Source organism: Equus przewalskii, chromosome 21 (genome assembly GCF_037783145.1).
Source record: "Equus przewalskii isolate Varuska chromosome 21, EquPr2, whole genome shotgun sequence".
In the NCBI taxonomy this organism is placed as follows: Eukaryota; Metazoa; Chordata; class Mammalia; order Perissodactyla; family Equidae; genus Equus; species Equus przewalskii.
The window spans coordinates 40,677,718-40,690,045 of NC_091851.1; the positions used below are offsets into that span (position 1 = coordinate 40,677,718).

General features: G+C 43.7%; 1 protein-coding gene across 8 annotated transcripts in view; it reads left to right on the forward strand.

Moving 5' to 3' along the window:
* The window catches only part of TSHZ2 (teashirt zinc finger homeobox 2), a 439,178-nt gene that overhangs the window by 260,042 nt on the left and 166,808 nt on the right, over positions 1-12,328 (forward strand). The window lies entirely within an intron of this gene.

The following is a 12,328-nucleotide window of genomic DNA, read 5'->3' on the forward strand; positions in this document are numbered from 1 at the left end:
CAAATACCTTGGCAGACTAGTCACACGGGCCATTTTCAAATGTTAAACATAAGCAAGTCTGGGTCTTAATGAGTCTGTTTCATCTCCCTTTTTGTATTTTCTCTACTTCCTTTTCTCTCCCCTCCAGCATGATACCCCCACGTGCTAGGGACTCTCTCACATATTCAGAGTGTGCTCCACCCCTGGCTGTAACCCAGGATGAAGACCCAACCTGACTTAAGCCTTCGGCACTTGCCAGTTCCATTTATATCACGCTGGGTTACAGAAGAGCTCTTTTGGTTAATTCACAATAAGATATGAACAACTAGTAATAACTTAACACAAAAGCCCTCACGAGCCCCTATTATCAAAGCATTTAAGTCGGAGACTTTTGGATCAAGCTGCAAAAGTATAGGCACTAGTGGGGTTCCAGGTGGAGAGGGGGCTCCACATGTTTGGTTTTAGGCTCACTTCACGTCAGGTGGAGGGATTTGTTGAGAGTGAGGATGGTCAAAATGAAATAAAGGGTTAAAAACCTCTGATCTGGGACTTTTCCCTCAGTGAGAAGATCTAAGAGCTTCTGATGGAGGACACCATCCTATAACTTTAACGGCTATCTGGGCCCAAATGAAGACTATTGTTTTGTTTGCATGTTTTTATCATGATAATTAAAACGTGTTACTGGCAGATTTACCTCTTGCTTTCCAAGCATGATTTGTTCAGCTCACACTCTGGGAAAAAAAAGCCAAAATGCATCTGTTGAATCTATACGTGAGCTTGGGGCTTTGCCACATCCTACTTATTTGCTATATAACATTTTAAATTTATGTAATTTGCTATTATGCTTTTCCAGTCCTTCAAAGAAAAGAAGGGTGGATATATACATATACCTAGAGAGAAGAGAAAGATTTCCAGTCCCTTATTGGTAGATCCAAACCGTGGTGAAAAGGACAAATAGGTACTGTTTATTTGTGCTACAATAAAGACCAATTTTCCACCTGTTAGGTTTGTAATCATTTTTTTAAAAAAAATTAATATCACTGCCAAAACATTGTGATATGTAAATAGAGAGGGAAGAAAAAGAAAGCCTTAGTCAAAATCTGAAATGTACACACCTGTTGTTCAAGGGAAGTGCAGGTAAACCAATAATTTGGAAAAACCTACACAAAAGATACTTACAAATCTGTTAAATACATAGATAGGATAGCTCTTTTCTCTTCTCTTTGCTTTTGTACAGAATAAATATTTCTGATTTGGAGCTTTGAAGCACCAGATTACAGAGTTATCATTATGTGAAACCAAAGCTCCACCCTTATTTAAACACCGAGATGTTGTGATTCTGAGAGAGGATTGCAGAAAAACAGGTTTGCGTATTTGAGACTCATTCAAATCGATGCGAGTGCACGTGAGTTGTGTGTATACAAAAAATGGTGTGGATACTTGGTGCGTTTGTGTTAATACTAAAGATACTCCAGTCTGCCTGAGCTGCACACAGGTGCCTTTCTGATGCTTCGGTCACCTCGGGAAGAATTCTTCCACCTCGGGGCCATCTTTCAGAACACCGTTCTTGTAATACCTTGCCCACTGCTTATGATCATGCATATATATTTTTAAATGATCACAGATTGAGATCACTGGTATCTGGAACTCTAGTTTTAGTTGGTATGCATGATAGCACAAATTGTACAAAATGACATGACATTTTAGAAAGCATGGTCAAGATTTTACGGAAAATTTGGCAGCTTTACCATATCTATGTTCCCTGTAAGACACAAACTTTGACCTGAATTTTCTTTCCTTTCTTGGCCATGTCTTAAATCCTGCGAAATTCTCTGCCAAATATGAAATTCAACTTCTCATTAAAAAGTAATTAGAAAATATTACATGTGCATCCCTATTCTTGGACATAAGTAACCTAAAACAATTCAATAGGTATTTGTATATGCCTTTTAAACCACATGCTCTTGAAAAATAGAAATTATACAAAGAGAAAATTAGGGAGTCTAAAATACATAAGGAGTTGAAATTACAGATATTCCTGTGTAATACAGTGTACAAGCTTAGCAGCACACGTAGCCTTAAAATCATTGGCGGGGATGAATTCTAGTCCAATAAGCTGCCACCTTTGTTGTGGATGATTTGATAAAAACATATGTTCATGGTGAACAGCATGTAAAGTTGCCAGATAAAATACAGGCTATACAGGATGTCCAGTTAAATTTGAATTGCAGATAAATGATGAATAAGTTTTTAGACTAAGTATGTCCTAAATAGTGCATGGACCATATTTATACTGAAAAAGTATTTATTATCTGAGATTCAAATTTAACTGGGCATTCTGTATTTTTATTTGCTAAATCTAGCAATCCTAACAACATGGATTATATGGCAGTCTGGGGAGAGCAAAATGGGCTGGACCAATTAATGTCTATAAGAGGCATCAACCATCCTTCATCCAATAAATAAATATTCCTCACTCCCTCCCTTCCTTCCTTTCTCCTTTCCTTCCTTCTTGTCTTCCCTCTCCGCATTTCTTTCATCCTTCACAAATGTTGGTTGTGCTTTCACTATGCAGCAGACTATTTAGCAATGGAAATATAATGGTGAACCAGTAGTCATGCTGATTATAATAGCCAAATGTGCCGGGCCTGCAGCAAGCACTTCACCAACGTTATTTCACTTTATTCTCACAAATAGTCCTATGTGGTAGGGATTGATTCAACCATATTACAGGGGAGAAAAAGGAGGCAGAGAGATTCCACGTGACTTTTCCAAGCTCCCATGATCTTTGAGCCTCACTCATTCATTATCGTCTATCTAGAAAGCCATCACTCCATGCCAAGCACTGTGCTAATCCCAGGGAATAAACCAGTGACCAGGATAAGAGGCTGCCTTTGAGGCTAGTGGCAGACATGTTGATGGGCAGCTCTGGGGTAAATGCTGAATGGAGCACACAGCAGGGCATCTGCTCAGTCCTGGGGGGAAGCCCAGGAGGGGAATGGTGGTTTCAGAGGCAGTGTGATGTTAGGGGAAGAACTCTGGCTGCTGAGGCCCTCGGGCCTGGCTTCAAACCCCAATGCATCCACTCGCTCCAAGATGTGCCCCACTTCAGTGTCTATAAAATGCGGACATAATCCTCCCCTATGGGAAAGTTGTGAGCATTAACTAAATGTATGCAATTCTTTTCTATAAAGCCTGGCACATAGTAGGCTCATAAGAAAAGAAAGATCTAGACGGTCTCTACAGGCCCATACTGTATTCTTCAGCCTCACCTGAAGTACAGAGAACCCACAGCATCTTCCCTGGTTGACCTAATGAATAACTTAGGCAGGGGCCCCCATGGAAACCTCCACCTGCTATTTGATTCTAACGACAGCAAAGACAGCAAAGCTACCAGGTATTGGCTTCTTCCTAGGAGCCAGGCATGGTTCTTCATATCATCCTCATTTTGCAAAGAACTCAGAGTTTCATGATTTGTCCAGGAACATACAGTAAGCATATGGGTGGGATTTGAACCCAGGACCGGCCAACACTCATCAACTTTTTTCCGCCTCTTGGCTTCTCCTCCACCTTGCCAAAAGGTTTCTAGGCGCTGCGTAAAGCTAGGTGTATATCCGTTCTACAGAGAAAAGGCTGTAAAACGTGGCGCAAGAGTTGACAGATGAGCAAGGGCAATCCTGGGCCTCTTGGAGGCTCCAGCTGCAAACCAAATATTGCAACTCAAGGACCTGGGACTGACCTGCGGGATGAAGCAAAGCGTCCTCACTCTATTGTCATTTCCTTCTTCAGTTAGGTAACTAGACATTTACCATAAGGGTCTAACCAAGAAATGACCCAAATTCCAGTGAAAATAAATGTGTAACAATTTTTTTAAAAATCCTCATCCTGACTCTCATTTTGGGGAAGCAAAATGAGAATTCAGAAACAGGGTCAGCTACGAGACTACAGCATTTCTAACGCAGTGAGAAACAAATGCGTCATCTCTTTTAATGTTTTCATTTTATCCAAGCGATCTGCCTTAACTCCCCTTGCGCATCGACGCATCTCCGTCTCTGTGGCACTTTCCCCCCTCATTTGGACTTCTGAATGCTCAATCCTGACGTGTATAATTTGGTGCTTTAATATAGAGTAACATTATTTTTCATTTACTCCAATCTGCCATCAGTATCATCTTTTCATTTAACCAGATGCAATTCTTTTTTCTTTCGCTAAATTGAAAATCCATGAGCGACAGGGAGTGCAATGTTTTAATTAGCTCATATTTTTTATATGGATTTATGTCTTTAAAATATATTTGTGTAATTCTTCAGCTAAATTAAAAACGTCTTTCTGCAAAAGTGAGGAGGGGAAAATACAGAGCTAAATTGCGTCATTAGGTTAGGTGGATACAGAGGGGGAGCGGGGGTCCGGCGGAGGGACACACGCGACCACTGGAGCTTCTGCCTGGGCCGATTTTGAACTTGCCCTTCATGTAAAGAAGTCATTTTCTCTAAAGATTTCTCAAAAACCACTTGAGGAAGGATTTTTTTAAAAGGCTTCTAATAAGTAAACAAGCAGTTACTTTTAACGAACTAATTTGAAACCCAACCTACGGCCAAATAAAACAGGAAAAAAGAAAAGAAAAGAAAAGAAGTCACAATGATAAACAGTTTCCCCTACATTTCTCTTTGTCTTTTTTTTTTAACTATCAAGTTTAAAGCTTTCCACGGTGCTTTTTTCCTACTTTATAGGAGACAAGTGACATTCCGTGGTAAATGGGAGAAAAAGCCGTGCAGAACTGAGATCTCTCTAATGCATTGACACTAACTTGCCCTCTATTGTTGGAAATGAGCAGGCGCTCATGATTGTTCATCAAACGGCTCCTAATGCAGTTAAAGCATTCAGCTATAATTTCTCCTTGCATTTATAATTACTGTCATAGACTGCACACCTCGGTGAGCAGATTAAAGCTATAAACTATTTAGCCGAGGCTCTAAGACGAGGAACTTGATTTGTCTGGCAGGAGTTATTTGTTAGGGAGCTTGACACTTCACATAAAAATGACTCAACTTGATGAAGAACAATGCAGTTTTAGCAATGCGGGGATTTTAAATCAGTCATGACGCCACGCCCTGCAAGAATCGCCGGGCAGTTTGTTAAATGATATGTAGGCCACGGAGATAAGGGAATGTGTTAAGGGTACCAAAATAGAAATGGATTTGGTGTGCAGTTGCTTTCTTCCCTGAGTCTTCCTCTGAAAGAACAGGAGTTTGTTGAAAATCAGCGCATGTCATGTTCTCCTATTAAATCCAGTGTAAATGTTACATGAGGCTCACCTGGCAGGCAAAAGGGATGCCAGGAGCTGAAGGCGCACGTCACATTCAGGGGGGTTAGAGAACTTTGTGCTGCTGTTGAGACATTCACTTCCCAAAATCCAGGGATCCTGGGCTATATTGCAAGTGGTGGTGGCTATTTCTCCTTGAATATTCTTTCTTTGTTTATTTCTTTGTTTTTTACTTGCAAGAGGCATATGATATATTTAGGAATAGAGGGCATTCCAACTGGGCTAATCTTCTAGTGATGCTGTGAAAACTCAAAAAAATAATCTGTGTTCAGATTGATAAGGAAGACTGGCACAAATGGGGTTGCAGCCACTGCAGTCCCTTCCCCCCCGCCTCAGTTTGCATGGAGGATTACTTGCCAGGCCAGTGCTCAGCACTGGGTCTGCCCACAGAGCAAGTGCTTGACGAACTTCACTCCTCTCTCTATTCTCCACCTTGATCGCCTGCCTCCCAAAAAATCCCCTTTTGTTTGCTTAAGGCTTAAATCAAGACGTGAAATGGATTGTGCCATTTTACTTGAAGAACTAAGGAGAGTGAGTACAGATTTAACTAAAATACCTCTTGGGGAAGATGGAAGTACTGGGTGGTGTTTGGGTGCCCCAAGAAAGGATAGACTATATAGCATTCACTGGTCATTTCTTCCCCTCTGACTTCCCTCTTTCTCTCTCTGCAACCAGCTGCCTTGAAAAGTTCCATTTGCTGTGGTCCAACATCCCCAGTGGCTGTGCCATACTTGGAAAGATCTGCATTGGAGTTTTCAGTGCAGATGATGATGTTGATGATGATGAAGTCGATTAAATGTGGGAAGAAAAGGAAGGGCTTAAACAGTACCGGGCACAGTGTTCACTCTTAATACTGTCCTGTCATTGATATTGACAGAGGACTGATATTTACTGAGCAGTCAGTGTCCTGGCTATGGGTGCTCGGCCGTCCCCGTATGTTGTCTCAGTTAATCTTATCCCTGAACTCCATGAACAAAGAACCGTGATTGCACCAGCTTAGAGGTGAAGAAACCAGCCCTCAGACAGATGACGTCATCAGCAAGAGCACACGGCTAGTAAGCGGCAGAGCTGAAAATCAAGTGTGGACAAATGAATGATTTACCTCCAGCCAGAATTTTAGCCAAAAATTCTCTCGGCACCTCTCTGGTATCCTTGGGGTTAGATTCTATTGGGTGATACACCAAAGTGCGAGGTGTGAACACCATCCACAAGTTACCAGCAGGGTAAAGAAGATGAAAGGGCAAAAAAAAAAAAAATGTTTAAATATGCTGAAAGCCCAAATCTTAGACACAGATGACTTTCTACCACTCAGGCCCTCTGGCACATTGGTACTTTCAATGTGCATGGTTTTATCTGGTGTTTTTTCATCTATGCAGGAAAAAAATGATGTTTCAGGTTGTGTTATTTTCAATGCTACATTACTCGATTTCACAGTCAAATAATCCTATTTTTGTTCGCCAGGGGATTTTGTCGTGTTTAATTGTTTATGACTTCCCCTTCCCCCCATATTTGCTGTAGCCTCCACTTCCCCTTTGTTCCTTCCTGTGGATTCTCTGGTGTGCAGTAACCATGGAGATGGGCCCCTATTGGATAGTGTTTGCTCTGGCTTAGAAGTCAAAGAACCAATCAGGACCTCATCATCCCAGGCATGTAAGAGGATAAAAAGTGGGAGGGCTTTGGAGGCGGAAAGAAGACCTGTCATGAAGTCCCGGGAGACGAGGACTTCCTGATGCCTAAAAATTGCATGCAGGAAGCATATGGCGGCTATGCTCAGAGGGGAGGAACATGGCCTGGGACTGATGAGGCCTGGCCTTGGGGCTGGGTCTCCACTGCCAGCTGAGGGACCTAGAGCAGATCACGTCACCACTCTGAACCTCAGCTGCCTCTTCTGCCAAGTGTCCGCATGAAGGCGCACCTCACATAGCGTTATTAGGATAAAATTAAAGAAGACCTACCATTATTCTCCTTGTGCAGTATCAGGCACATAGAAATCCTCAGCTAAGGAGAGCTGTTCTCATAATTGCTACAATACAGCCCCGCCAGAATCGAGGTTGGGTGAATGTGTCTAACACTTATAATAATAACAACAGCAGCAATTATAACGTGCTGGAACCGAGTCACATTTCTTGTCTTGGGAACTTCCATTTGGGAAACACAAAAATGAAACCTTTCATTAAAGAATAAATGTCTGTGACATGTTGGGGGCTGTGGCTGGTGCTAGAACTAGTGGCGAGCAGCCAAGAGACTGGCCCTGCCCCCAGAACGCTGACAGTCCATCACGGAACAGAGACATTACACCATCGAGGCTTTAACTGTGCTCGGCGCGACTACACAGAAGTACTGGGCTGGTGGGAGACCAAGGGGCACAAAAGAGTGACAGTATCTAAGAGGCAATCATAGCTGAGGGACCTTTTGACATCCTCCATGTCTGAAATGACAGTAATACCTGTGTCATTCATCAACCAGGGGATCAAACAGATAAAGTATGTGAAATCCTTAGCACAGCGCCCAGAGCGTAACAGAAGCCAATGTGGAGGAATCTACAGGCTTTGCACAGCCCGGAAAAGTATGAGGAAGTGAGAAACGTTCCCAGCCGGCCGTGAAAATGATTTGTCCAGAGGACCCACACCGCCACGAGGCTTGTGCCTCTGGCCTAAGAAATGTCTTTTCTGGAGGTGCAAATGCCTGTGGGAGCAGATGCCTTCAGCTGAATGAGTCCAGCCGTTCTGCGTTCTCTGCGGCCGGAGGATCAGGGACCTCCATTCAGTCGTCCTTTGATTCACGCTCTTGGAGAACCTGCCATGTGCCCGGCTCTGCTCTAAGTGCTGGGCTCCACTGGAGAAGAAGAGAAGCCCAGACTTTACATTCTAATCAGAGGACACGGATTGACAATAATACTAACGGTTAACCTTTATTGAGCACGTAAATAAAAGTAACAACAATTTCCAAGAATGAGGGGCTGCCAAGGAAATACAGGGTAGTGTGGGGGACTGTGACAGGGCCACCTACCTTAAATGTGGGGGTGCAGTCAGGGGAAGAAGATGAGAAGCTTGAGAAGGAGCCAGTCATGTGACAAAGTGGGACATCCGAGTGTTTGATTCAGGAAAAAGCTGGAGTGTTGAGAGCTAGGGCTGGAGGGGTACCACATGAGTCAGGAGGTGGGAGGGGGCACAAGGCCCATCAGGGCTTTGTAGAATGTCCGAAGAACTTTGGATTTTATTTCCCTAAGCCCACTGGGAAGCCATTGAAGGGGGTTAAACAGGCGAGTAGCATGATCTACTTTGCTCTTTTAGAAGGGGCCTCTGGCTTTTGAGTGTGGAATGGACGAGAGGGGTCAAGAGCAGAAGCAGGAGGCCACTGAGGAGGCTGTGGGAGGGTAAGCGGAAAGACTGTTGATCTGGACCGCAGCGGAGACAGGAGCATGGAGAGGAACAAGCGGCTCCAAGGGGATTCTGGGACACTCAGAACCGTGCTTGTCTAGGAAGGAGAAAGGATGTCAGACAAAGGAGACATGCAGGGCATTAGGACAAATTCTATCGGCTTCATATTGCGGGACCCCCTGTGGGCTCTGGAGGGCCTGGATACAGGTGCTTTCCCCGCACCTCCCCTGGGCCACCCCCAACTCCCAAGCATGCCGTTACTGTCTGTTTCCTAAGAAGAATCCATTTTGATCGAAGTAAACCACTATTTTTATGCTTCTCCAGGAATTATGAAGTACACCACGAAAGGTCCCCGCTGTGCTCGCCTTCCTATTTTTCAATCCTAATTTAATTCCTCTCTCCGTTCTGTAATTCAACCCCCTCCTCTGAGCATCAACACTAGGTGGTCCCGACTTCAACAGAAGATTTACTGGCAAGATGAAATGGTGGAACACATTGTTTTTTCAAGATGATTTAATGACCTTTTTGGCATCCCCGTGACTGCTGAAATCTTCCGTAATTATGCAGTTTGGCAGCAGAGAGTCCTGTTGATCAGAGGAAGGCTGATGTAGATGTCAAATGTCAATAAATTTGCAATCCGTAATTGTAACCGCTTGATGCTGGAGCAGACCGGGAAACGACTTGGTCACGAGGCCATGAATGGTTGAACCAATCCAAGCAGAAAAGTATCTCAAGCATTACACATGCAAAAACATCACCTGATTTTTCCTTCTTGCACAAGCTCACTGTCTCCTTCTCTGCCTGTTTTTTTTTTTAACCTCTGTCACCGCCACTGCCCCCTTCCCCGGAGATGGGCATGCTACATATTGTCCTGTGCAAAGTCCTCTAGCTCCATCTCCACCAAGAGCCAATGATGCTGTAAAGGCAGCCATGGGGTTTCCCCAGAGAACCCCCAGAAGCTCTTTCCGTTCTTGCTGTTGAGGTCTGGTTGGCCCCTGCTGGAGATCAAGCATTGATTTTTTTCTGCTTTGCTTGCTTTCTGGCAGCATGTTTTATATCAGAAAGGTCTGTGTCAGGAATTAGAGAATGTTCCTAACAATGGGGAAAAATACCCAAATATAAATATACATTTGTGGGCTTGCACTTTGACAAGTGCAAGTGAACTGGAAGATGCTAGAAAAGCTCTGAAGTCATGGGAACATGTAGCAGAGGCATTTGCTTAATAACTCATCTCATTCCTTGAGCTCACCTTATCAAGTTTTAACCTCTGAATCCTTTAAGTTCCCAGTTCAAAAATGCAGAGCCTCCTCTGTCCTCGTGTTAATTTTTAAATTATACATCATTGTAGAGAGGCCCTTGTGGTCAATATGATGAGCCATTTTCGCATCTGAAATGGGAATTATAACTGAACATTAGCGATTGCTTATAAATCACCGTGAGCCAAGTGACGTCTGTAACCACACAGTATTAACTGGGAAGAAACGCAGTGCACAAAACAGGGCAATCGGAAGGGGCAGGTGATTTTCAAGAGAGGAGGTTGCGAACTGATAATCACAAATTCCTCCCTGTGCCGAGCGATCCCCGAACCCCAGTGGACCTGAGGTGAGGTTTGTCGGAAGCTGGGATTCTGCTTTGTGACTGCCTTTCATTTTTCTTGCAATCTTTTTTTTTTAAGTGGAAAGCTCGTTGGAGACTGAGAAATGTGTGGCTCCCTAGGAATCAGCAAAAGGCAACAGGACATGTCAATCTGAGGCAGCGTTTCTGCCAGCCCACTGGAATGTGAGCCAGGCACTGGGTTTGCAAATACGAGCACTGAGTGGCTATGCCCACCCTTCCTGGAGAGCACTAGAGAGCAATGTGGGTCAGGCTGCTTGAGTTTGAATCCAGGTCCCTCTAGTCACTAGCAGTAAGAGAAAATGCCCTAACATCTCTAAGTTGCAGGGTCTTCGTCTATAAAATGGGGATAACTGTCCTATCGAGGGGTTGCTGGGGAGGGTTGAAAGAGATAATCCAGGTAACACTTTAAGTCAACGGTTCTCAAACTTGAGTGTGCATCAGAATCATCTGAGGGGCTTGTTAAAACCTGTATGGCTGAGCCCCATCTCTGGAGTGTCGTATTCAGTAGATCTTGGGTGGAGCCAGATAATTTGAATTTCTAACGGGCTCCCGGATGATAACATGATGTTGGTCCAGGGACCACCCTTTGAGAACCACTGCTTTAAGCACAGTACCTGGCATATTGTAAGTGCTCTAAAAAGTTTGCCCTCATTAGCTTTCATTCAGTCTTTGAGCCTGTCTGACACTGTCCTGTGTGAAGACGAAGCACCAACTATCAGGAAGATTCTAGCTTAGTGCACAAAATCAAGTCAAACCAAGATGGCGAGTCCATCCAGATCATCCATTAGAGGCCTAAACAGAGAGCAGAAGCTGGAGTACAGAGGCAACCAAAGGAGAGAACCAAAATCTAGGAAAGCGGGAGGTGGTCCAGAAGTTTGCATGACTCTGCTGAGATCACTTCAAGGGATAGACAATATCAACTCAGTTGTTTCCACTTATCAGGAGGAGTTTCCCATCTGAAGAGCCTTGATTGGTGGTCAAGGGAATAGGTCTTCCTCTTGACTTAGCTTCATACTAACTCTGAAAAGATGGGGCCATACAATTATTTTGGAAGCAATGGTTTTAACAGTTTTAACTGTTTAGCATGTGAACTCTAACTTGTGTTTCGCAAAATCTCTTGTTTATAATTGACTGCAGGTCAAGTCAAATTTAGTAAAACAGGAAATTGATCAGCTCATCCAAGGATAGGGCTGGTTTCGTGCACAGATGGATCTGGATTGAAAGAAAGTATGTCATCAGAACTTGAGCTTTCCTGGTCTTTCAGCTCAGATTTCCTTGGTGTTGTCTTCATTTTCAGGCGAATGTCAAGATTGCCTGGACCAGCTCCAAGGTTATAGCCCACCAGCTTAGGAGTTTCCATGAAAATAGTGCCTGTTTCCCAAGTGTGCCAATCAAATGTGGAGATTGAATTTAATTGGCCTTTGGGTCACATACTCTTCAGCGTGGATCAGACGCACACTCCTGGAAGCATTGGGTAGAGTCAACACTTTACAACTTGGGCTGAGATTGGTATGCCCAGAGGGCTTGGGACGCTACTGGTTTTGCGGGGAAGATGACCCTGAATCCAATTCATCTTGCTCAAGCTTGACCTAGGCCATCTTTTCACTCTCCTGACATCTGCTAACTTTTTGATTCTGAAATGACAGTGAGTGGCCCCACTATTTTCTTGGTATCCCAGCTTAGGATCTATGGACTCGCCTCTTTCTCTCATCCCTCCCACTTCTCTCCATTTCGTCACTAATTTTTCTTGATTGGACCTCCATAATGCTTTCTCCACTTCACCCCTTCCACTTTTGTTTCCATAGCAGTTAGGTTAGTTGAAGCACACCCTATGTCTTGCAAGGACTGATGCAGTAGTCACCTTTAGATCTGCTCATCTCTGCTTACTACCCTGCACCAGTTTTCCCAGCAAATAACTGCCAGATTAAAAGTCAGAATTCAAAGCTCATATCATAATAAGAACTACTATTTCTTGAGTGTGTATTCTACCTCCAGGACTTCAAATATCTTTCCAATCCTTATGTTAACC